Source organism: Cynocephalus volans, chromosome 16 (assembly GCF_027409185.1).
Source record: "Cynocephalus volans isolate mCynVol1 chromosome 16, mCynVol1.pri, whole genome shotgun sequence".
Classification (NCBI taxonomy): Eukaryota; Metazoa; Chordata; class Mammalia; order Dermoptera; family Cynocephalidae; genus Cynocephalus; species Cynocephalus volans.
The window spans coordinates 44,404,448-44,432,304 of NC_084475.1; the positions used below are offsets into that span (position 1 = coordinate 44,404,448).

At 39.8% G+C, this 27,857-nt stretch overlaps 1 pseudogene; it reads right to left on the minus strand.

The window, feature by feature from the left end:
- Positions 1–1,025: 1,025 nt before the first annotated feature.
- LOC134364518 (uncharacterized) overlaps positions 1,026–27,857 on the minus strand; it is a 191,895-nt pseudogene continuing 165,063 nt past the window's right edge.

Sequence of the window (27,857 nt, forward strand, 5' to 3'; positions counted from 1 at the left end):
ATAATATCAAAGGGAAAGATAGAATCTTTGGGCTACGATTAATTCAAACAAATATCTGAATGCTTGAACTGTAACAACTGGATCAGGTCTAAATCCCGTTTGCACTGACTGATGTGTAAACACAAGCTGAGTCTTTGAGTCTAGCAGTGTGTGGCGGGTGGGAGCATCAATCTTCTCACCCAGACTTCCTGTGCCTTTCATTTCGTTACAGCCCTTATAGCTCTTTAGTGCCCTTCTCGAGGCTGCACAAGATTCAATTTTCAATCATTTCTCCTTTTTCTACAACTCAACATTCACCACAGCCACAAAACACAGTGAATAAAGCTGATGTGGAAGGGAGGTGCAACATCTTCCAAATAAAATGAGGAATGGGAAGCAACTGTGTCTCCATTCTCTGCTGTCAATTCCTGCTGCACTTCAGACACCGTCCCAGAGTAGACAATGCCATCTTGTGGTTCTTGTGAAAAGCATTTCTTGGGAAATTCAAGAAGGTCATTGTTTGAATCTTAACACTAAGTTAAGTTAAGGAACTGTTCTTTCCTATCATTTTTAAAAAAACAGATTAAATCGTCATTCCCTAAGACTTCACCTAAGAAAAACAGGAGACAGATTATTGGTAAAGTAGGCCACTGGAAAATGGGAAAATCCCACTACTCTGCCTTTAAAGAATCTTAGTACTTTTGTGTTTTTGACAGAAAGATAAAGGCAGCCTGGCTCTGTGGTTTGCTTTCCTTGGGAGGTTGTCACACATTATTTTTTGTAGTAACACTGCCTGGAATACCAATTCCCATGCCACACTGTTGTCCTGTATCAGCAGTTTGAGTATTGAATCCTGTGCAGAAAGCCCTCATCCACACTTGTCTGAAAATGTTTCCTCTGGGTTAAAATCCGCACATAAAGGTTTCAGCAGCAGCAGCTGTTTAGGCCACTTTTTGGAGTTATGTGAGTGCTGTGGGTTCAGTTATATTTCCTGGAAACATAAAAATAGGAGGCTTTGGTTTGTTACCTCTGAAACCTCAGGGAAATCAAAACCAGAGCTCATTTTGGATGCTGAAGCGATTAATCCATAGCGCCCTCTGAGTTGAAGCAACAATTTGATGCACTGGAATAGTCTCTGCAGCAATATTCTGTCTCTCCGCTGTTCGTAAGTGACCAGAAACAACATTATAAAAATCCTACAGTAGAACACAGAGTACTCTTATGTACAATAAGCATACCAATTAATGTTTCTTTTGTTGTTTATAACCCAATTCCAGTGGAATCTACTAAAAGCAAACTTATATAAAAATGTGGTTTTAAATTATTAATATTTAAATTTTAATTTGTCATACGATGGTATTAAAACACTTTGGTAACATCTACGGAAATAGGTTGTGTTTTGGAAGGCAATCTTCCCTTTTAAGACCTCAAATATTTCTCAAAATTAATTTATTTATTCAGTCAACAGATTTTTTTTTTGAGGGCCTGGTAGGTCTCAGACACTCTGTGAAGGATTGGGTACTCAGAAAGTAGTGAGGTGTGGTTCCTGCTGTCATGGAGCTTACAGTGCAATGGAACAGACAAGGAAACTATCAAGTGCATGTGGTTAGTTCTGTAATGGGGAGAGTTAGGGGTTACTGTGGAGAAAGCCAATCTCAATCACAGGAGGCTTTGAGATGGAAGTGACAAAATAAAAGGTGAGAAAGAGTTCACCAGGTGAAGGGATGAGAAATTGTATCCCACCCAGAGAGAAGGGCATATATAAATATAAAAGATCGTGAGGGTCTTAGACTCAGAGAACAGGAAGTACCTGAGTTAAGATCGAGACAAAGAATAAGAGCAGGGCTTACATCTGAGGGAGAAGGGATAATCAGGCCTTCAAATCCATATCAATTAATGTGCCATTATCCTGAGGACAGAGGGAAGCTGTGGAAGGATTAATCAAACTAGAGTGACCAATTGTCCTGCTTTTCCTGGGACTGTCCCAGTTCTAGCACTGAAAGTCTTGTGTTTCAGGCAGCCCCATGGTCCTAGGCAAATCAGGGTAGTCGATCACCTTAAACGTGCCATGATAAAGTTTGAGTTTTAGAAATATCATCAGGACTACAAGGTGGACACTAGATTAGAGGGAGCATGACAGAAAGGAGATCAGCCAGGAGGATGCTGAAATAATGTGGGAGAGAGATGATGGTGGCCTGAATTAGAATAGTGGTGGGGGGGGTGGGGGAGGGTGGAGAGAAGTGAACAGAGTCAACGAGAGGTGCTTAAAGTGGAGACTTGACAGGTCGATTGGATTTGTGTGGTGTGGGAGGGGAGGAGGCAGTGAGAGAGAATAAAGCATTGTGGATAATTTTCAGATTTCTGGCTTAGTTAACTGAGTGAGTAGAAGTACCAAACACCAAGACAGGAAACTGAAAATGGAATAAGTTTTCGGAAGAAAATAGTGAGTTTTGGAAATATTGAAGAGTTTAAGGGGACTGTGGAAGTCTAAGTAGATCCATCCTATAGATAGTCAGATAATTTAGGTGAAAGATTCAGGGTGGACATATAGATTTGGGAGTCTTTTGCATATGAATGTCTATGTGGGAATGGGTGAGGTCAACAAGCGAATATGTGAAAAGGGTAAGAGAAGATAGGCAAAGTCTATCATTAGGATTTTGGCAGTGGCAAAGCAATGCACAAAGAAAACTTCCAGGCAAAGGAAAACCAGAATAGCACAGTGTCATGAACATTAAGGAAAAGGAGGCTGAGCTTTCCAGAAAGAGGAAGTGGTCAACAATGTCAAATGATGTGGAAACATCTGGTAAGATGAGGATCAAAAGTGCCACTGGGTCCAGCAATGTAGAGCTTATTGGTGACCACATGGAGAGCCGTTTCAGGGGCAGTAAAGGTCTAATAGAGTTTGCAGTGAACTAGTGACAGGAATTAGGACTAGAAGGTGAAAGTAGAGACAAAAATTACAAATAGATCTTTCAAAAAGTTTGGTTGTGATGGGATGAAGAGAAGTTGGAAGGATCACCAGGGATCAGGGAAAATCTTTTTCAAGATGGAAACACTCAACCCTTAAACAAGGCAAGTATCCTCATGCTATATCTAAGGTCACTCTTGCAGTATCGTGACTACTGGACTCCAGAACTCAGACATTCCTGAGTGTGGACTGGAATGTCCTGCTTGAGAATTACTGATTAGCTTCCCTGGAGACTTGTACCAATGGCAACACTTAAAGTAATAACCTTAAATTGGTATAAGAACCTCAATAGCCTTTCAACTGGTCTCTCTTCTCTAATGTTTCCACCTTCAAACTTATTTTACACAAAGGAGCCTTCAACCCTTTAAAAAATGTAAACTACAAAACAACCACTAATAAAACTATACAAAGAGATACACTCAAAAATATTGCTAAGTGGGGTCGTGGGGGACCATGGGCTTTAGCCCTGCCCCTGCTGCACATCCAGGCCAGCACTGGAACCAGTCTATACCCAGGATCCTGAGACAGTGGCTGGGTTAGCCCCGCTCCCGCCTGCAACCAGATCCTGTAATGTGCTTATCAACAATGGGTGTTTCTTTGGAGTGTGTGACTTCTCTGCTCATGTCCTTCACCAAATTTCTGCTTAGATTTTTCTAATTCATTTTTAAGAGCTCCTTTCACAATACAAATGTTAATCTTTGTGTGTTAAAAAAAAAAATAAAGTAGAGAATAAAATCATGGTTACCAGAGGTTGGAAGAGGTTGCAGGGGGAGAAGATTAGGGGTGAACTAATGGGGATAAAACTATGCTGTCTACCCTAAGTGAATCATTGTGCAAGATATGCATGTATTGAAACAACACACTGTACCCCACAAAAATAAATAAAAATGAATTTTAAAATACTGTTAAAAAGTAAAATGGAATTCTAAAAGTTGTTCAAGTAACCCACAGGAAGGCAAGAAAAGAGAAGCACAGGAACAAGAAACCGAGGAAACAAATGAAAAACAACTAGCAAAATGGCATACTGAATCTCTAACGTATGAATAATTACATTTATCTTACATTTAAATGGTCTAAGTATACTGATTAAAAGGCAGAAGTTGGCAAAGTGGATAACTCTTCCTACATTTGACAACAAAAGTGTAATACCTGAAATTAAAAATTGATAAATTTGGGGGCCGGCCCCATGGCGCACTCGGGAGAGTGCAGTGCTTGGAGTGGCGCTCCCGCCGCGGGTTCGGATCCTATATGGGAATGGCCGGTGCGCTCACTGGCTGAGCACGGTGCGGGCGAAACCACGCCAAGGGTTGCGATCCCCTTACCGGTCACAAAAAGACAAAAAAAAAAAAAAAAAAAAAAAAAAAATTGGTAAATTTGTCCTCATCAAAATTAAAAACTTTTGTTCTACAAAAGGCCCTATTAAGAAGTTAAAAAGACAAGTTACAGACTGGGAGAAAATATTTACAAACCTCCTATCTGACAAATAATTAATATTTAAAATATATAAAGAACTCTCAAAACTCAGTAGTTATTTATAAAAACACAATCCAATTATACAATGGGAAAAATACCTGAACAGACATTTAATTGAAGAGGATCTGCAGATGGCCAAAAAGCACAGAAGAACATATCCAATCTCATTAGATATCACAGAAAGTAAAACCACAGTGCAAAGTAAAAGCGCAATGAGACATCACTACGACCTATAAATATGACTAAAATTTTTTTTAAAATGGCAGTGCCAAGTGCAAGGGGAATTTGGACCAAGTGGAGCACTCATACATCACTGATGGAGTGTACAATGACACAGCCACTCTGCAAAACAGTTTGACCATTTCTTATAAAATTAAACATGGTTACTATATAACCTAGCAATTGCACTCTTGGTTATTTATCCCAGACAGGGAAAAACTTAGGTTCACCCAAAAACCTGTATATGAATATTCATAGTGGCTTTATTAGTAATAGCCAAAGACTGGAAGCAACTCAGATGTCCTTCAACAGGTAAATGGTTAAACCAACTCTGGCACATCCATAGTATAATATACAACTGAGCAATAATAAGGAATGAACTATTGAAACACACAACAATCTGGATGAATCTCCAGAGAATTATACTGAATGAAACAAGACAATACCCCAAGATTATATACTCTATGATTCCATTTATAAATTATTCTTAAAATGAAAAAATTATCAAAATGGAGAACAGCTTAGCGGTTACCAGAGGAGAGAGATGGGGAAGAAAGCAGGAGGGAGGTGGGTATGATTATAAAGGGCAACCATGAGGGATCATTGCGGTGATGGAGCTTTCTGTGTCTTGACTGTGTTAGTAGATGCATGAACCTATATGTGTGAAAAAATTGCGTAAAACTCAAAGCCATGGACTGGGATAAAATATTTGCAAAAGGCATACTGGTGAAGAACAGTTATCCAAAATATACAAAGAACATTTAAAACTCAACAATAAGAAAATGAGCAACCTGATTTAAAATGGGCAAAAGAACCAAAAGAACATCTCACCAAAGAAGATGTACAGTTGGCAAATAAGTATATGAAAAGATGCTCGACATCGTAGGTCATTAGGAAGTTGCAAATTAAAACAACAGTGAGATACCACTACACACTCATTAGAATGGCCAAAATCCAAAACAATGACAACACCAAATGCTAGTAAGCATGCGGAGCAACTGGAACGCTCATTGATTGCTGGTGGGAATGCAAAATGGTACAGCCACTTTGAAAGACAGTTTGGCAGTTTCTAACAAAACTAAACATACTCTTACTGGAAGATCCAACAATAATGCTCCTTAGTATTTACCCAGAGGAATTGAAAACTTATGTCCACACAAAAACCTGCACACCAATATTTATAGCAGATTTATTAATTCCTGCCAAAACCAAGAAATAACCAAGATGTCCTTTAGTAGGTGAATGGATAAGTACACTGTGGTACATCCAGGCAATGAAATATTATTCGGCACAAAAAGAAATGAGCTATCAAGTCATGAAAAGACATGGAGGAATATTAAATGCATATTACTAAGCACAAGAAGCTAATCTGAAAAGGTTACATACTCAACTATATGACATTCTGGAAAAAGAAAACTATGAAGACTAAAAAGATTGATGTTTTCTTGGGGCTGAGGGAAGAGAGGGACGAATTCATGAAGCACAGAGAATTTATAGAGCACTGAAATTACTCTTTATGGTACTATAACAATGAATACATGTCATAACACATTTTTCAAAGCCTGTAAAACATACAACACTGATAATAAACACTAATGTAAACTATGGACTTAAGGTGATAAAGATATATGTCAATGTAGGTTTATCAATTGTAAAAAATGTATCGTGACGAAAGATGCTGATAGTGGAGGAGTCTGTGATTGTGTGAGGTCAAGGGGCATGTGGAAATGGTACTTTCTGCTCAATATTTCTGTGAACCAAACACTGCTTTAAAAAATAAAGTTTATTTAAAAATTACACAGAAGTAAACACACACATAAGTGCAATTAAAACTGGGGAAATCTGAAAAAGATCGGTGGGCAAATATGTTGGTAATATGTTGGTAATATTGTACTACAGTTTTGCAAGATATTACCATGAGGGGAAACTGGGTAAAGGGTACGAGTGGGATCTATCTGTTTTATTTCTTACAATTGCATGGAAATACACAATAATCTCAAAATGAAAAAGTTTAATTAAAAAATGTAAACTTCATCAAGTCTGCATTCTGTTTAAAAGCATTCAACTTTTTCATTCTCCTTAGAATAAAATCAGAACTTCTTTCTATATTGCATATGGCCTTACACTATCCATCCTTTGTCAGCTTTCCTAACTCTCTCACTCTCTCTCTCAAATTCAACTTCAATGGCTTTCTTTTTGTTCCTTGGATATGTCAGACTGCTTCCCTCTATGAGCCTTTACACTGCTTTCTTCTGCTTGGACTTTTCTGCAGGTCAGGTTGCCTCAGTCTTGTCTATCAATTCAAATATCACTATTTCAGAGGGAGTGTTTCTGATCATTCTGTTTAAAATGAAACACAAATCCCACATAGTATCACCCATTACCTTTATTATCTTCTTTATTTTAGTCATGAGAGGAAAGAAAAAACACACACCGAAGTGTTTTTCCTATATCGTTACTCAGCAACAATCATCAAAGAAAACTGACTTCTGTGTCCAAATGTGTGGGGTTCTCTCCACACCAGCAAGTAAGCAAGCAATTTCTACAGCAGACACTGGCTGGGTGCCACTCAATTCAAATCCATTCTGACACTATCTACCTGGAGAAAATGTCAGATCCCACAGGTTGAGGGCTCAGTCCCCAGGGCTGCCCCACCTCAATTCTGATGCTAATCACAAGTTACAGGTTGTTTTGCCTGTGCTTCTGACTGGCTGGCTATACATTATGATTCCCACAACCCCCTCCTTGGGTTCAATTAATTTCCTGAGCACTCTAAGAACTCAGGGAAACATGCTTGCCAGTTTATTACAAAGGATATTATGAAGGATACAGATGAAGAGATGTATAGGGTGAGCTATGGGGAAGGAGCAATGAGCTTCCATGACCTCCTTGGGTGCACCACCCTCCAGGAACCTCCATAAGTTCAGCTATCCAGAAGCTCCCCGAATCCTGTGCTCTTTGGCTTTTATGGACGTTTCATTGCATAGATGTGATTGGAATATGGACAACTGTGTAAAATTGTGGTTGGACAAAAAGGATATTATCTAACACTAATAAAATGAGAGGGGAAACCCAGCAAGGCCTGTTTGTTTAGATCCTTCTTGGCCTCTCTGTGCAGTATTCCTTCCTCCTGGGAATGGGGCAGGACCCCTTCTCAAATGGGGGGCTTATAACCTACAACCAGCTAAGGTAGGTCAGAGAATTTCTTCATGGCTAGTTCCAAGACAGAAACACAGGGGAAAGTTAGAACAAGCTAGGAACTGTGGATGAAAACCAAAATATACATATCATAATATCAAAAGGCATATTTGGAAGCTCTCTCTACTTTTTTATGTGCCCTTTTCCCCTTAGAAAAGTCCCACAATAGGCTGTCTGCAAACTGGATGCTGGTAACATGGCTCGGTCCAAGTCTGAAAGCCAGTGGTGTCCTTGGTGTAAGTCCTGGAACCTAAAGAGTCTCAAGCTCTGATGTCCACAGACAGGAGAGAAGAGTGTATCCCAGCTCCAGTGGATAGAGAGCACTTCACCCTTTTTCTCTGTCTTTTGTTCTCTCTGGGCCCCCAGCAGATTGGATGTTTCCCTCCCACACTCAGGGATGGTCTTTCCCACCCAGTCCACTCAGCCTGTCATACTAATCTCTGCTGGAAACACCCTCTTGGACACACCCCAAAAGACAGCTTTACCAGGTTTCCTGGCATTCCTTAATCTAATCAAATCAACACCTAGAATTAACCTTCACAAGTCTACCCCTTGTCAACTTGGTGTCCATACTATCTCCTTAAATCATACTTAATCTTCAAATGGGACAATAAAATAATAGTTTCACCTAACATTTTACAACTATCCTGCTTACAACCGAAAATGCATTAATCCCTTTCCCGGAAGAGGAGGTAACGTCCTTAGATGATATTTACCCTTCTCCCGATATCCCATGACTTAAATGCAAATACTGTAAGGTAAGGTTAACAATAATTAATTGCTGGTATAAAGTCAATAAGTCTCATGGTATATGATAAAGAATAAGAGGAATAAAAACAAAGATAATTGCTTAATATGTGTACAGTATATCTACACAGAGACATATTCTTAACACAACAGGGAGAACAATTACAATCCTTGTTTCTGTAACTGGTCACATAGCCGAAGCTGGTATTTATAACTACCTTCTTCTACGACCCATTCTGTATCCCTTTGCCTTCTGTGAGCATCTTAGCTGGTTGTGGTTCTTTACCTGGCAGAATGACTTAAACCTTCATCCCTGAAGACTCTAGGCCATTTGTAGTCTTGCGTGGATTTGGTTGTTGTAATTTCCCATTGACTTTAATCACAGAGCATGGTAGTACTAAGAGATGCCCTAAGGGATCTCCTGTATTCCATATATAATCTTCCTTATCTCCATTATGAAGTACTTGTCCAACTTCCCCTTGGTGGTCTGGGTCCATCACCCCAACCAACATTGTAACTCCTTTCTTAGCCTGTTGACTCAGAGGCATGAGGAGCCCAAAGTGGCCAGGTGGCAGCCTTAACTTCCAGTTCAATGGGATCATTTTTATGTCTCCTGATGGAAGCATTCTTCCTTCTGGAATCAAGACCTCTAGGCCAGCACAGCATAAAGTCACAGAGACAGGGAGCAAAAATTTTGCTAGTGGGTCACTAGGGGTAATGGTGAGTGGTGCTACTTCCATTTCCATCCCTTGATTCCTGGATCTGTGAATGCTGGCTATGGGAGAAGCAGTACCATATATTAGGCACTGATTTAGAGCATTTACAGCCTTCTGGAGAACTTTGCCCCAGCACTGCAGTGTATCGTTACCTAGTCGGTGCTGTAACTGTGATTTCAAAAGGCCATTCCACAGTTCTGTCAAACCGGCTGCTTCAGGATGATGGGGAACATGGTAAGACCAGTGAATTCCATGAGCATGAGCCCATTGATGCACTTCTTTAGCTGTGAAGTGAGTTCCTTGGTCAGAAGCAATGCTGTGTGGAATACCATGATGGTGAATAAGGCATTCCATGAGTCCATGGATGGTAGTTTTGGCCAAAGCATTTCATGCTGGGAAGGCAAATCTATATCCTGAGTAAATGTCTATTTCAGTAAGGACAAAATGCAGCCCCTTCCATGATGGAAGTAGTCAAATGTAATCAGCCTGCCCCCACATGGCTGGGGGATCACCCCAGGGAATGGTGCCATATCAGGGGCTCAGTGTTGGTCTCTGCTGCTGGCAGATTGGGCACTCAATGGTTGCTGTAGCCAAATTGCCTTGGTGGGTGGAAGTCCATGTTATTGAGCCCATGCATAACCTCCATGCCTGCCACCATGGCCACTTTGCTCATGAGCCCATTGGGCAATGACAGGGGTGGCTGGAGAAAGATGCTGACAGTATCCACAATATGGGTCATCCTATCCACCTGATTATTAAAGTCCTTCTCTGCTGAGGTCACTTTTTGATGGGCATTCACATGGGAAACAAATTTCTTCACATCCTTTGCCCACTCTGAGAGGTCCATCCACATAACTCTTTCCCAAATTTCCTCCTCACCAATTTTCCAATCATCTTCCTTCCATGTCCCTGACCATCCAGCAAAACCATGGGCTGTAGCCCATTAATCAGTATATAATCGCACATCTGGTCATTTCTCCTTCCAAGCAAAGTGCACAACAAAGTGCAACTGCCAGAAGTTCTGCCCATTGAGAAGATTTCCCCTCACCACTGTCCTTCAGGGATGTCCCAGAAAGGGTTTGTAGTGCCACAGCTGTCCACTTACATGTGGTGCCTGCATATCGTGCAGAACCATCTGTAAACCAGGCTCTAGCCTTGTCTTCCTCTGTCAACTGATCATAGGGAACTCCCCATGAGGCCATAGGTGCAGGCTGGGGAAGAGAAGGCATCATAGCAGAAATAGGAACCATGGGCATTTGGGCCATTTCTTCATGTAACTTACTTGTGCCTTCATGACCTGCTTGGGCGTGATCATATATATACCATTTCCATTTGATGATTGATTGCTGCTATGCACACCCAACCTTATGGCTTGCTGGGTCAGATTACCCCCAGTTCATGATGGGTACCTCAGGTCACATGATATCTTGGTGGCCCATACTCAAGTGTTCAGTTTCTACTAAGGCCCAGTCGCAGGCCAAGAGCTGTTTCTCAAAAGAAAAGTAGTTATCTGTAGATGACGGCAGGGCCTTGCTCCAAAATCCTAAGGGTTTCTGCTGTGATTCATCAATAGGGGCCTACCAAAGGCTCCAAACAGCATGGCTATCTGCCACTGAAACCTCAAGGACCATTGGGTATGCTGGATCATATGGACCAAGGGGCAGAGCAGCTTGCACAGCAGACTGGACCTGTTGCAGAGCCTACTTCTGTTCTGGGCCCCCCTCAAAACCAGCAGCCTTTTGGGTCACTCGGTAGATGGGCCAGAGTAACACACCCAGATGAGGAATGTGTTGCCTCCAAAATCCAAACAGGCCCACAAGGTGCTGTGCCTCTTCCTTGGTTGTAAGAGGGCCAGATGCAACAACTTATCCTTCCCCTTAGAAGGGACATCGTGACATTGAACCCCTAGAAATTGAACTGAGGTAGAAGGCCGCTGAATTTTAGTCAGATTTATTTCCCGTCCTCTAACACACAAATATCTTACCAATAAGTCCAGAGTAGTTGCTACTTCATGCTCCCTAGGTCCAGTCAGCATAATGTCATCAATGTAATGGACCAGTGTAATGTTCTGTGGAAGAAAAGGTGATCAAGATCCCTGTGAACTAAATTGTGACATAGGGCTGGAGAGTTTATATACCCCTGAGGTAGTACAGTGAAGGTGTATTGCTGGCCTTCTCAGCTGAAAACAAACTGCTTCTGGTGGGTCTTATGGACAGGAGTGGAGAAAAAGGCATTCGCCAGATCAATAGCTGCGTACCAGGTACCTGGAGATGTGTTAATTTGTTCAAGCAATGAAACCACATCTGGCACAGCAGCCGCAGTTGGAGTCACCACTTGGTTAAGCTTACGATAATCCACTGTCATCCTCCAAGATCCATCTGTCCTTTTCATGGGCCGAATAGGAGATTTGAATGTGGATGTGGTGAGAATCACGACCCCTGCCTCTTTCAAGTCCTTGATAGTAGCACTAATCTCTGCAATTCCTCCAGGGATGCGGTACTGTTTTTGATTTCCTATATTCCTAGGTAGAGGCAGCTCTAGTGGCTTCCATTTGGCCTTTCCCACCATAATTGTCCTCACTTCATAGGTCAGAGAACCAATGTGGGGATTCTGCCAGCTGCTAAGTATGTTTATTCCAATTATGCATTCTGGAACTGGGGAAATAATCACAGAACAGGTTCAGGGATCTACTGCACACACAGTGAGTCATATCTGGGCTAAGCCTCCATTAATCACTTGACCCTCATAAGCCCCTGTTCTAACCAGAGGGCCACTATGACATTTCAGGTCTCCTGGAATCAATGTCAATTTAGATCCAGTGTCCAGTAGTCCCTGAAATTTCTGATTATTTCCCTTTCCCCAGTGCAAGTTACTCTGGTAAAAGTCTTCAGGTCCCCTTGGGGAGGGATGGGAGAAAGATTAATAGTATAAATTTTTGGTAGTGTACCAGAGTATCTCCTCAAGGAGATCAGCCACCCCTTCATTCAAGGGGTTCTGGGTCTGTAAACCGGCTCAAGTCTGGGAATTGATTGAGGGTTCGTGACACTCTGTTTTATGATTCAAGTTAGACTTTTGTTGCAGAATGTACACTCCCTGAATGCAGGAACATTGACCTGTCTTGTTTTCTACTGTGCCTAGAACCCAGCTCAGTACCTGATTTGTAGTAGGTTCTCAGCAAATATCTGAGTGAATGAGTTTTTAAAAAATGCATGAATATCTCAATACCCATTTTAAAAAGCAGAAAATTAAGGAAGAAGAACTGTAGCTTAAGGCCTTCACAGCCCAGCTGTTTAAACTGAACTTTCACTGAGAAAGAATAGTTTTAAAGGAGGGAAGATATATTGCTTGGTGGGAACCAAAATCAATTTCCCAGTTTTTCTGAACATATGTAGAGGTGAATCTAACAAGTAATTAACTACAGGTTCCCTACTCCCTGTGCTCTGGGTGTGAGAGTGAGGTCAAAGTGCACTCGGGGCAGATGAGGCCCTGTGGCCTCCCAAGATGAAGACGCAAGGTCAGAAAAATGACAAAGCATGTATTTTGGGTACATGGTGGTAGGACATTTTATTCTCGTTCATCGTTAGATCTGTTATTTGCCTGTTGCTAGTTTGATTGCTCCCTCATTTCACCAGATTTGGTGCGTGGAATCTATGAAAGCATGGTAAAGCATGAAAAAAAAGAATGCCCAGTTTTTTGGACAGAATGTGTTTGTTTACTCCCTGCAGCAGCACTTGGTCTGACTCTATCCATCATGTAAGAACTGTTCACCTCTCACATTCCACGTTCTCTGATGTTTGCTGTGGCTGCCAGGCCTCTGGCTGGACCGAGAATGGTCTCTCCACTTGCTGCTGACTTAGTCGGTTCAGGCTACTGTAACACCATACCATAGATGGTATGGTTTAAACACAGAAATTTATTTCTCACAGCTCTGGAGGCTGGGAAGTCCAGGATCAAGGGGCCGCAGATTTGGTTTCTGGTGAGGGACTGCTTTCTGGTTATGTCCTCAGATGGCAAGAGGAGAGAGAAAGCAAACTATCTCCTGTCTCTTCTTATAAAGGCCATAATCCCATCATGAGGTCTTTGCCCTCATGACCTAGTCACCTTCCAAAGGCCCCACCTCCTATACCATCACATGAAGGATTAAAACAAATCACATATGAATTTTGGGGGAACACGAACATTCAGTCCATAACACCTGTCAACTCCATCTTCTCTCTTCTGCCCCCGAAGTGGGTTTACCAAGGTGTGATTTCTCAATCTCCAGTTGGAACCTGGGCATGTGAGAAACATATTTACAGTGAAGCTTTATTCAGGAAAATCAAACTCTTGCAGTGGATGGGACAACTGGCTTTCACAAAGCACAGGGTTCAGAGAGGATTTTCTACCAAAGGGTAGAATTTCAGCACCCCTAACACCTGTCCCTAAAACAGCAGGGTTTTAATATTTTTTTGTTGTTGGCTTCTTTGTAAGATTAGACTTAGACATGATTCTTGAAAGAGTTACACTGCTGTAAAATAGGAGTTTGGAAACAGCTCTAGTGTACTTCTGGTTTCCCTTTTGGCTTAGTAGCCAGTGGATCAAGGAGTCAGTCTTCTCTGCAGGACATGCCTCATTGTGCAAACTTCCAAGCAGCAGGATGCCCCAGGGTTCAGTCCTTGACTCTTTATTCCCACTCACTCCCGAGGTATCCTATCCAGTTCCTTGACTTTAAATACCATCTACACACTGACAACTCACAAATGTGTATCATCAGCCCTGACATCACCAGTGGACCCCAAACTTCTCTACCTAGCAGCTTATGAAGCCTTCCACTTGAACAGGTGCTAGGCAGCTTGACCCTAACATGTCCAATATTGAACTCTGAATTCAGCCATCCATCCCATGTTCTTGACTTTTCTCCATCTCTCACCCCCAACTCATCCCTCGGCAAGTCCTGAATCTGCTTTGTCTTCAAAATATATCCCAGCACTTCTCAGCACCTGTACACATCCTCCTCATCTCCGGTGATTTCCTGCTATGGCATCTTAACTGTTCCCTTTGTTTCTACCCCAACCCTCAATAGTCTCTACAGAGCAGCCAGAGAAATGGTTTCAGCTACAAATCAGATCATAGCATTCACCTGCTCTAAATCCTCGAGTGACATAATGAATGAAAACCAAAGTCCTTCTGTGGCTCAGAGGCCCCACGCAGTCCCTCCCCTGATTCTTCTCCAATGATTCTTTCTCCTCCACTCTCCTGCCACCACCTGCTCCGGCCACACTGGCCTCCCTACTGTCCTCATGCTCCTGCTCCAGGTCTTTGCACCTGCCTTTCCTTCTGCCCGGACCACATTTCCCCCAAGTTTGCACATCCTCACTCTCTCACTTCTTCAGTCTCTGCTCAAGTTTCACCCCATCAGAGAGGCCACTCCTGACCTTTATGTCTAAACTAGCAAACCCTGGCACCATTGTTCTCTGTTCCCCTTACACTGCTGTATTTCCCTTCTTAACACTGCTATACTCAGGATACGTGATATATCATCATACGTGATATAACTCTAATCATGTTATATTATATTCTGCTTATTCACTAGAACATGAGCTCCATGAGGGCAGAGAATTTCTCTAATTCACTCTTGTATCTACAGCCCCTAAAACAGCACCTGAAATATGGCAAGTGATTAATACACTGTCACCGAATAAGTGAATTCTCTCATTTTTCAGTGAGAAGATTGAGACCCAAAAGACTGAAGCACTAAGAGAAAGCTGAAGCAATTGCTTAAGGTAAATCAAATGAAAATTTAGCATTTTCCCTTCTTGCCTGGTTATTTTAGAGAATCGATATTTCTGGAGGCAAAAGGTACAGAACTTTATAGAGACTCTTTTTACTGTAAATTGATAATTTATAATTTTATAAATGTACGGGGCATAAAGTGATGTTGTAATTTATAAATATAATGTGGAGTAATTAAATAATGTTAATTAACATATCTGTCACTGCAAATATTTAACGTTTTTTTGTGGTGAGAACATTTGAGATTTACTCTCCTCTGTTCTCCAAGAATACAAGAAATAACCAGATAGTTGGGACAACATGTTGATTTAGGTTCATTAACTTATTTGGCATTTAACAGTGCCCTGACTGATGTTTTTTACAATCCATTCCTCTCCACCTTCACAGACACATTCACAAACACACATACACAGACCTTTACACACAAACACACACACACACAAACACACACACACAGAGATTGTCACACACACACTCACTCCAGCTAATTTCCACTTGTAAACAGTTGCTTGTACGAGTGTTCGTCACATGCATTCACATCCGGTGCTAAGAGAAGTCATACGCTTCCTGTGAAACACTACTACATGATGATGAGCGTCCAAACCAATCAATCCTGAATCTTGAAGTAGTATCCTGTCTAACATCCACACTGAAGTCCTAGAAGACAAAACAATTTTCTTACAAGAATTTGGGCATTAGCAAAGGCTACTTACTCCTAGAAAAGAAGTGCTAAGGAACATAGTATACCATTGAATTTGACCAGGCCTGACTTTTAAGACTGGGCTCAGTAGATCCTTCTGCAACACAGACAGCAGCATAAAGGAACAAATGAAAAGGTGTCATCAAACTCTCTCCCTTGACATTGGGTTCAAATTGTATTCCTTTTTCTTTCTGGACTCAATCCAATAGCCATCTCTTGTAAGCCAACTTCCCAAATTATCACAAACCCATTTAGAAACAGCCAGTTTGCATGAGCTCTGTCATTGAATGCAACAATGCTGCATTTTGCAGCTATGCAATCTGTATTTCCTTAACGATGGAGGGGCTCACCTGCCTTGTCTTCCCATTGTACAATATGATCTGATGGAGGGCTCATGTTAAAATGAAACAATTTAAATACATGTAATCTAGCATTCTCTTGCCCCTCAAATGGGGCATGGCATAGAAGCAATAGCTCTTGACCATGGCTTCCCACTAAGATATCCTGGGAACTTATAAAAAATGCCAATGCTCAGGCTCCATCTCCAGGGATTGGAACTTAATTGGTTGAAGGTGGAGCTCAGATAAAGGAATTATTATATTTAAAAATCCCCAGGCATTTCCTATTTGCAGCAAGGTTGAAACTACTTGGTTAGCATAGGTTGAAAGCATGTTTCATCATCTACTAATTGTGTTATCCTTACCAAGTTTCCTCATATTTTAAAAAACAAGACTAACAATTAATACCTTGCTGGATTGTTATTCCCTGGATGGGATAACACCTTTCCCATTTTGAACTCCTGTCACTGCTAAACTCTCTAGGCAACTGTTTAACCTCTCTAAGCCTTACATTTCCTTTGTGTGAAGTGAAGACTTTTCCATAAGTATCAACATATATGTTTGGTGTGAGGATTAATGTGTGAAATGTTCTTAGTCCAGTGCTTGGCATGTGTAAGAGTTCAGCAGGCCTCAGCCCCTGTGAGCACTGCCTGGTACAGTGTCTGGCCAAGTAGACCCTAAATAAATGCTAATCCTTTTCTCTTTTTCCCTTCCATCGATTATTATACCCTATACTGGCCTCTACCTTTATGTACCCTTACAAGCTGAGCCGTTGGCATTTAGCAACCAAATACCTCTAAAAGAGACCAAGCTGTCCAAGTACAATTTTGAATCGTCTTTTTAAACAATGGTGAATTATAACATAGTGTGTGCACTCACGTGACAATGAATATAGGTAGAGACATAATTAAGATATTACTCAGCTTCTGGCTTCGGAAGGCAAAACATTCAAACATTGGGCAATGTCGGTTACCTCATAAGAATTAGAAAACTTCTCTAGGACCTTATTACTCAAAGCATGGTCCTCATACAAGCACTTCAGAATCTCCTGGGTGCTTTATAGGAAAGCAGAATCTCAGACCCAACCACAGACCTACCCGATCAGAATCTGCATTTTAACAAGACGCCGAAGTGATTCATGTGCACATTAAGGTGTGAGAAGGACCCTTACTGGATGATAAAATTATGGCTGACAATTGAAAATACCCATGGAGCTAGATTACAGAGGTTTTGGTGTCATGTCCTCACTGCCACTCTGCCATCCTCACCCTGGTCTGTCAAATCTGCTGCTAGGACCACATTGTCCCATTGTCAGGCAAATCTCTGAATTGGCAGCAGCTCTAAACCCATGCCATGCATCCAACTGCATGAGTGGGAACACTCAGACCCTTGTCACATTCATGAGCTGTGTGTTGAACTCTGTCACCTCTTGCTCATCCCCGGGTGTCCAGATCTGATCCTGACCTCCTGGCCTTCTGACTTTGTCTTAGCCCCTGTGAGAATCCTTGTACTTTCCTCCAGGCTCTGACATGGGTTGATGCACTTTTACTCCTGATTCTTGGCTTTCCCCTTGTGGCTACAATTGTCCCTTCTCACTTCTTCCCACTCTGGAAAACAGCTCTTCCCAGGCTGGCCTGGAGTGAGGGCTCTCATACCGGACTGGCCACTGAGAAAGAAAATGAGGCCATGGAGGGAGAGTCAAGTGGGTGGCTGAGGGCTGCTTCAACCCTTTGCAGCATCATCAGACCTTCAGTCTGGCTATTCTGGGGTGCAGTGCTCGTTGGAGCAACATTTCTTATAGGAGGTTGGGGTGGAAGAGGGAGGCCATGAACACAGCCAGAGAGTACTCCTAGTTTCGTAAAGAGAACACCACAAGTAGCTAACACCACTCCCAATTTTCTCTTCAGAAATTGCCATTTTTGAATAGCCTTTCAGGTTCTGGCATTTCTCCCTGTCTATATTTTCATCATGACCTAATCGGTGATCTGAACGACACTCTCCACTTTGTCAACCACTATTACGTTGGGAATGATATTCAATAAAACCTGCATCCTACATGTACATCAATAGATCGTTCACTCAGCAGTAGCTAAGGAGAATCTACCAAGCTGCCTTTGCTTGTTTTCCTGAAGATATAGTATTTTGGTTTATTTTAATGCATATTCTTTGGCATCTTAAATTATATATATATATATGTTTTGATCCCAGTCATTTCACAAGCAAAACTGCCTTCATGATAATTAAATTCCCCTCACAATGGCAATTTAACCACTTTCCATTTTACTATAAGACACCTGTGGGTTATTAAGCTGGTGTTAGTTCTCACCCACCCACATACCTTCAGTGCAATCAGAAAAAAGTGTCAGCATTTCTAAGGAGTGCCCAGATGATATCTAGTTTCCACTTTTTCACAGTTGGAGGCATACATCATGCTATTTCTGCATATAGGCTAACTCAATAAGTGTTTGGGATTTAGAGGTTACAAAATTAATTTGGGAAGCTTTGAATGCAAACATATAGCTTTTAATTGTTATGTTCTATTAATATATAATTTTGCATTGAATTAAAAATGCTTTTATTGACACTATTTTAGGTTTTAAATAATATTTTATGTTCCACAAAACCCATGGAAGAAGGCATTTGACTAGAACAAATAATACTCTACAAGATAGGCAAATTCAGGAAAAAATGATCTGTAGCACCAGACCTCTGTAAGTTCACCTGATGTGGTGAGTTGTCTTGACCCTTTCTGTTTGATGAATTATCCACCCGCATGTAATCCCACCTTCCTCCACCGCAGTAACACACACATCACTAATAGGACAGATCCTTCTTCATCCAGTCCCTAATACAAGGGGACTTCAAGTAATTCATGGAAGGATTCACATTATCTTTTAATTCAATTTTTCCATGAACTTTTTGATGTACCCTCCTCATATTTTTCAAACTGCCAGTTACAATCCTTTAGTGAGTCATGAGAACAATTTAGTGAGTTTTGTAGCATTTTTAAAAAATAGAATAGAATATATCAGAGTGTCTCACGGGCAAAAAGGGTAAGTATTGTTTTATAAAATTTTTATTTCACTGATGTGTGTGCATAAAATCACATGGTGATGTAAATTGTATCGCTTATTGGGGGTTGCAGTAAAAAAAAAAAAAAGTTTGAAATACACAAATGGACCTAATACTGGTTTCCTCCTGAAATGATCCCATGAGCTGGAGCTCAAGGATCTTTATCTCTTAAGAAGTCTATTAGTCTGTTTTGTGTTGCTATAACAGAAATACCTGGAACTGGGTGATTTATAAAGAAAAATGAAATTTATTGCTTACAGTTTCTGAGGCTGGAAGTCCAAAGTTCATCTGATGGCGGCGACAGTGACCCAGAGGTCTCACATTGCAAGGTGATGGAAGCAGAGAAAGCAGAGTGAGAGAGACAGACTCTCCTCTTCTTTTAAATCCCTCAGAACCACTCCTCTGACACCATTTTTAATCCACTCACCACTACATGGTCCTGCAATGCAATCACCTCTCCAAGACTCCTCTCCAAGGCTCTACTTTCAATAATCATAATAGTATTTCCCACAGTCATCAGTTACAGTGGGGATTAAGCTTTCAATATATGAAATTTGGGGGAAACAATTCAATCAATCTACAGCAAGAAGCCAGAATCTTTAGGTTGCTACTAAGCTAATGGCCATTGCCAGGACCAAGGACTGGCTCTGGATCCCATACTTAAGTAATAATACTGAGAATAATCCAGTTATCAAAATGTGCAGTTCTCAAAGTGAGGGCCCAGGACCAGCAGCATCACTGTCACCTGGGAAATTGTTAGGAATGCAGCTTTTCAGGTCCCATCTCATACTCAATTAGTTAAAATTCTAGAGGGGAACCAGAAATCTGTGCTTTAACAGGCTTCCAGGTGATTCCGATGAGTGCTAACGTTTGAGAACCACTGGTATGTCACTGTGCAACCCAACTTTGAGACTGGACTTTGCCTCTGCTTGTTAATACAGGACCTTATCCGTCTGAAAATCCCACCCCAAGTATTTCTGCAGGTCCCACCCAAAGTATTTCAGTAGGTCCTCAGGTCCTCCCACATGATGATTAAGTCTATTCAGTTATTATGTGACATTCAGCAATGTTTTTCCCTTCTCTTGCCCCCAGCTGCTGGGCACTGAGACTGCATCTGTTCAGGCTGCTGTGTTCCACTGATTGCTGGGAAGACTGGAGGGGCTAATGCTGCACGCTGCTGCTTAGCAAGGAGCGGGAAACACAACAGAGTCAGGTGCATGACCTTATTTTGTGCAGAACTTTATAAATTCAGACTACAGTGTTTTGTTTAGAAAACATTGCAGTCCAGCCTAATCACTGAGTGTTTTTTTTTACATAATTCTATATGTCAGTAATTCTTGTGTGATTTTAGTCTATTTTAAGCACTTTTCAAATCTTGAGCAGATAGCTTATTTAATATTTCCATAAATCCAATGAGGACTAAATGAGATAATTTAAAGTGATTTGTGTATGTATGGCATAAAGTAAGTATTCAGTTTCCGTCTGGTAGGATGAAGCCTCTTTACTGTTAGTTTAACAAAACCCAAGAATCTTCCTCAAACTTGAGTGTTTCAATTTCCACAATACGAGCCCTGGTGTTTGGGGGACTAGATGCACATACTCACATGACGTTTTCGGTCTGGAGGGGCTCAGAATTCTTCCAATAGAAATCCTGGTGTTTAAGTAGCTCCTAAGATTCTCTAGGACTCAAGAGAAGGGCAGAGAGTACCAGCCTTTTAGGCTATAGAATTGTGCCATCGTGTGCACACACACACAACCCACACATATCACATACCACATACCACATGCCAGTCCCCCCACCACACACACCTGAACCCCCAAACCCTACACCACACACTTGCTACATGCACACATGCCACACCCATAGAAACACACACACACATACATGCACACATGTGCACACACCCCACACACTGACATCCCCACACACCGTACACCACACACATACTACGCACACACACACCACACACACACCCATGCATTCAGGAGGGTCTTGCCTCTGTGATCTGTCCTTGCTCTGCCTTGGAGACTGCTTCAACTCCCTGTCACTTGGGAGGTGAAGCAGCATGTCCTTTCCATCACTTCTAGCCCCAGGAATAGGTGAAAAAATGTAAAGTGTAATTTAAAAAGATGTGAAGAGACCATTTATCATGGATAAATATTAAAAGTTATTAGAAAATTACTCTAAAAAGGCTTCAAGTCCAGGTGATGTTACAAGAGAGTTTTCACAACTTCAAGGTATAGATATTTCTCTCTATGTAAATTATCCCACAACACAGAAAAAAGAGGAAACTTCCCAGTTCACATTGCAAAGTTAACATATCCTAGAAATCTAAAGCCAGACAAAGAAATGGCAACAAAACATATCAATTGTACCAATGATGAGAGGTGTGAAACTCCAAAATGAAATGTTAGCAATAGAATTTACCAGTATATTAAAAGAATAATAAATGACAATGTGGTGCTCTGATTGAAAAATGTAAAGACAGTTCTACAGAAAGAAATCTAATAATATAACCCATCATGTTAGTAAAGTAAAGGAGAAAAATATATAACCATAGATAGATATGGAAAAGTATTTTGATAAAAGTCAACATTCATTTATTTAAAAAAATTTTGTAGTGTGGTAAAACACATGTAATGTAAAATTTACCATCCTAGTTATTTTTAATTGTACAGTTCAGTGTTACTAAATACATTCATAATGTGCAATCATTGCCAACATCAATTTCCATAACTCTTTTCATCTTGTAAAACTGAAACTCCATACCAATTAAAGTATAACCCTCTATTTCCCCCTCTCCCAGCCCAGCTCCTGGCCCTCTCTGTTCCACTTTCTGCCTCTTAGATTGTGAGCATGCTTAAGTATCTCATGTACATGGAATCATACAGTATTTGTCTTTTTGTGACTGGCTTATTTCACTTAGCATAATGTCCTCCATATTCATCCACGTTGGAGCTTATGTCAAAATTTCAGAGAGCAATCCCACTTGCTCATGATGTCTAAGCCTTTTAACGTGCTGTTGAATTCTTTTTGCTAGTATTTTATGAAGGATTTTTGCATCAATATTCATCAGGGATATTGGTCTTTGGTCTCCTTTTCTTGCGTTGTCCTTGTCTGGCTATGATATCAGTGTAAAGCTGGCCTAATGGAATGAGTTTGGAAGCATTCCTTCCTCTTCAGTATTTTGAAAAAGTTTGAGGAAGACTAGTGTTAATTCTTTAAATGTTTGGTAAAATTCATCAATGAAGCCATCTGTGTCTGGGCTTTTCTTGTTGTTGTTGGGAGATGTGTGATTACTCACTCAACCTAGTCATAAGTCTATTGTATTTTCTATTTCTCCTACATTCACTTTTGGAAGAATGTGTGTTTCTAGCAATTTGTTCATTTTATCTAGGTTATTCAATTTGTTGGTGTACAATTGCTCATAATTTTTCCTTATAATCCTTTTTATTTCTATAAAATCAGCAGTAAAGGTCCCTATTTTGCATCTGATTCTAGTTATTTGAACCATCTCTCTTTTATCTTAGTCAATTTAGATTTTTTAAAAAATTAATTTATTTATTTATTACGAATATTTGTGAGATACAAGGCTGATTGTTCCCCTTCCTGTCCATGATGTGGGGGCCAGATTCAGGTAATGGATATGCCCTCAATTTAGATTAAAATGTCAATTTTGTGTGTCTTTTTGAAAAAACCAGTTCTTGTTTTTTAAGCTTCCTCTTGTTTTCTATTCTCCATTTGGTTTAGCTCTGCTTTAATCTTTGTTCTTTCTTTTCTTCTGCTAGCTTTAGGTCCAGTTTATTCTTCTTTTTCTAGTTCCTTAAGGTGTAAATTTATGTTGTTGATTTGAGATCTTTTTTCTTTTTTAATGTAAAGGTTTGTGGCTATAAATTTCCCTCTTGGCACTGCTTTGGCTATATTTCCTAAGTTTTGTTTTTCTTTTTGTTTTGTTTTGTTTGTATTTGTGTGAAGATATTTTCTAATTGCCTTTGTTATTTATTATTGTTTTATTGATCCAATGTTTGCTTAAATCTTCCCATATATTAGTGATTTCTTTGCTTATTGTTTTTTCTGGACTCATACCTTCCTTCTGGGATCATTTTTTCTTTGTCTGAAATTTGTCCTTTAGGAGTTCCTTTAGTGAATTAGAGAGCAAACCCTCTCTATTTTAGTTGCTCTGAAAATATCTTTATTTTATTTCCTTTCTTAAAAAAAAAAAGCAGTTTCACCACATATAAAAGTCCAGGTATCAGTATTTTTAATATATTCTACCATTGTGTTTCCTCTTCTAATGTTGCTGTGGTAGGCTGGGGAATGGCCCTTCAGAAATGTCCACATTCCAATCCTTGAAATCTGTAAATATCTTACCTTACTAGGTAAAAGGAATTTTATAGTTTTGATTAAGTTAAGGCTCTTGAGATGGGGAAATTATCCTGGATTATTTGCATGATCCCAGTAATCACAGGGGTCATTATAAGAGGTAGGTAAAAGGACCAAAGTCAGCAGTAGAAAAATATGAAGACAGAAGGAGAGATTGGAATGATGCAGCCAGGGAATGCTGGCAGCCTCTAGAAGCTGACAGGGGCAAGGAACAGATTCTCCCCTAGAATCTCCAGAAAGAACCAACCCTGCTGCCATCTTGATTTTAGCCCTGTAAGATTCATTTCAAACTTCTGACGTCTAGAACTGCAAGAAAATGAAAGTGTGTTATTTAAAGCCATTAAATTTGTGGTCATGTGTTGTATCCGCAATAGGAAACTAATGCAATCTGCTGTCAGTCTAATTATAGTTCTACTGTTGACCATTTGTTTTTTCTCTCTGGCTACTCTTACTATTCCCATTTTTTCTTGAGTATTCTGCAATTTTATTTTGGTGTCTAAGTTTGGGTATCTTTTTATTTGTCATGCTTGAAATTCATTGGGTTTCCTAACTTGTGTCTTTGATCATTGCTGAGAAGTTCTCACCCACTGCCTCTTCCAATATCACCTCTCTTCTAATCTATCATCTCTTCCTGGAACCTCAGTTATGCTTGCTGGTCTTTTTCACTCTATCCTCCATGTCTCTTTTGTATTTCACATCTCTGTTTCCATATGCTATATCATCAGTAATTTCTCAAATCTATTTTCCATATTCCCCCTTCAGCTGTGTTCAATCTTCCATTTTTCTACCCATCGACTTTTTAGTGCAAATTGCGAGTTTCACATTTCTAAAAGTTCTGTTTGGTCTTTTGTCAAATATTTCTGGTCAGTTTTGATAGTCTCCTATTCTCTTATCATATAACTCAACATGCTCTTTTATTTCTGTAAACAAGAAACATACTGATTTTATATTCTGTGTTACTCATTCCATTATCTACAATTTTTATAGAACTAATAATGTGTTTTGTTGTTTCTCCTGACTCTTGCTCGTGGTGGTTGTTCCCTCCTGTGCTCAGTGAGTTTTTGAGCTCTTGTGCCTTGGAACTTTTGCCTGTGGATTTATGGAAACCCTTTTAGGCATGTGCATAAAGTGTGTTCCTTTAGAAAGAATTTGCATTTGCTTCTGCTTAGCACCTTGGAGAATTATCAACCAGGAAAGACTTTAAACTAAATTTTAGTTTAGAATTTTGTGTGTCACACAGTTAATATTATACCAAGTCCCAAACCTCTGTGTTTTATGAATTCGTGGTTAGGGATTTGAATGAGAGACTTTAATCTTTTTAATCTTCTCTCTGCTCCATCCAGGGTCAAGCCAGAGACATATCACTGCTATGTTTTCATGCATGGTGGATTTTTTTTTCTAGGCCACCCACTGAGCATGTCACACTTTTGATGACATGTGGGTGGGTAGGGGGGCTTCCTATCAGACTTTCCATACTGTTTAGGCCCAAAGCTTTACCTCTGTTGTCAGTCCATTAAAATCCAGGACCTAAGCCACCAGGAACTGACAGATATCCCAGGGCAAAACAGGCTCCTGTACCTGCCTGTTAGTCACTGGGTTTTCACTTCTTGTCATTTCTGAGGATACCTTTATTTTCCTGGAAGCTCATGTACACATAATAAATATATCATCTATATTTTATGCAGCATCTTTAGGCATGATGCTCTAAAAATCTAGGATGCCATATTGTTGTAAAGCTTTTTGTATTGCTTACCTACTGCTATATAACAAATTATCCCAATACGTAATGTATTCAAACAATGAACAACTATTATCTCATAGGTTCTGTGTGTCAGGAATCTGTTTGTAGCTTATCTATCAATAAGGCTGCAATCGAGGTGTCAGCCAGGACTTCAGTCATTTCAAGGCACAACTGGGGAAGGATCTGCTTCTAAACTCACTTACATGACTCTTGTCAGGTTGTGGTATATTCGCTTCATAGCTCACTCACATGGCTGTTGACAAGACTCATGCTATCACTGGCTGTTGGTTGGAGACATTAGTTCCCACGTGGGTCTCTCCATAGAGCTACTTATAACATGGAAGCTCCCTTCTCCCGGAGTGAGGGCTCTGAGAGAGGGAAAGAGAAAAAGGGAGAGAAGGTGAGCAGTGTGAAAGGCAGTCTTTTGTAACCTAATTTCAGAAGTATCCTATGACATTTGCTACCTTTATTCATCGGAAGCGAGTACTTTTATTATTTCTAGCCTGTACTCAAGGAGAAGTGATTACATGAGCATGTGAACACCAGGAGGCAAGAATCATTGAGAACCATGTTAAAGATTGCCTACCTCACTTCTATAAATCAATTTTTTAAAAACTGAACATTAAAGTAAAAAAACATTAAGAACATGAACTGGCATTTTTTTCAGAGAAGAAATTTAAATATCTGATAGATATATGAAAATTGTCCAATCTTTCTAGCAATCAAAGGAATACTATTCAAAACAGCAATTAGATAACAATCTTAGATTGACAAAGTTTTCTAAATGTCATTGAGAACAGATAAGAGTATATAGAAACTAGCAGCCTCAAACAATGCTGGTGGAAGTATAAAATTAGTATCTATTTTGTAGTTTAATTTGGCCACATGTCTTAATAACCTTAAAAATCTATAAAATCTACATATGAAATCTATATTAAAAATTTATTGCCCCCCAATTTCACATTGAGGTACTCATCCTAAGGAAAAATAATAACAGCCCAAAAAAGTATAAATTATATGTAAAAAAGTATATAAATTATATGTAAACTATGCCTATTTTTATAATAAAACCATTGAAAATAAATGTCTAGAAGAAGTCATTGGTAAATAATTTACTCCACATGACCATAAGAGAAAACTATGCCTCTCTTAAAAATAATATTGCAAATCTGCATATGTTAATATGAAAAGATGTATCCAACATATTATTATGTAAGCAAAATAGCATCTTTTGTATGGTTCATTTTTATTACATGCAATGTTCAAATACATGTATATGTAGAGAAAAAATTAGCAGACTAGCTACTACTGTTAATGAGGTCATTATAGAATTACAAGTGATTTTTATTTTTATCTTGTTTATTTGTATTGTCTAAATTCTCTATAATAAACATCTATTACCATAATTTTAAACAAGAATGTTTTTTCTAAAATAAAAACAAAAAAGTATAATCTGAGTAACTTCTGATAATATAAGATTTAACTTCCTAATTATTTAGTAATTTCTTTTTGATGTTTTCATTAGAATTTCAGAAATATACATTTGTCACTGCATTGAAGCAAATGTGTAATGCCAGTATTTATTTTGCATCTGGAAGTTCCATCATGAATATATTCCCACTTTTGACCCACAAGTAATTATGCAATTAATCTAATTTTCACATTGGAGCCCCATCATCAAATTAAAAATAAAATAATCAAACCTCATAATGTAATGTACAAAACAATTTTTATATCACCATTTTATTTAATCATCAAAATTCTTCTGTGAGATGGGTAACACAACCGTTCTTCATTTTATAAATGAGGAAATGAAGACTCGGAAAGACTCAAATAACTTGGGAAGGATATAATTATTAGCAAATGGAAGAGTCGAACGTAAGAATTCTGTACCACTGACTCCAGGTTCTGAATGCCCTGTAGCTTTCCAGACTTTGGTGTCCCTTCTCCATGCTGAGGCGGTCTGCTAAGTGCAGGAAGCACAGGAATAAACAGGACCTTGCTCTGTCTTTGAGAAGTTTGCATTAAGGCCTGCATGTACTCTTCTCTCTTACAGTAGTTTTGCAAAAAGATGTCTGGCACAGACCATTCTTTCTAATATACACACCCAGGTGCTTATATTCCTTCCTCATGGACTGAGCCTGTGTGCCACTTATGTGATGATTTCCAGAGCTGCATTTTACATCTTGCAAGCCTTGGGTGGCTGAATTCTCTAAGTTCAAGGACTTTTCTTAGTTTTGAACACTGCATAAAGTTAAAACATCTTCCTTTGTACCAGTAATTGGAGTGGAGGATCAATGGTGCCCAACAGGTTACTGTAGCATCATAGAGGAAAATGCAAAATGGTCCTCATAGGAAAATGTATAATGTGCCCTCACAGCACTGTTCCTTGATTGCAATAAGGAGTCAGGAAATGGTAGTTGGAACCCTCTGCAGGGCGATCTTAAAAATTTGAATTAGAATCATTGAATTTAGTTATTGCTTTAATTTCTATTTGATTTCCACTTTTAATATCTCTGCCATTTTATGGGTATTAGTATGAAGTTCTCT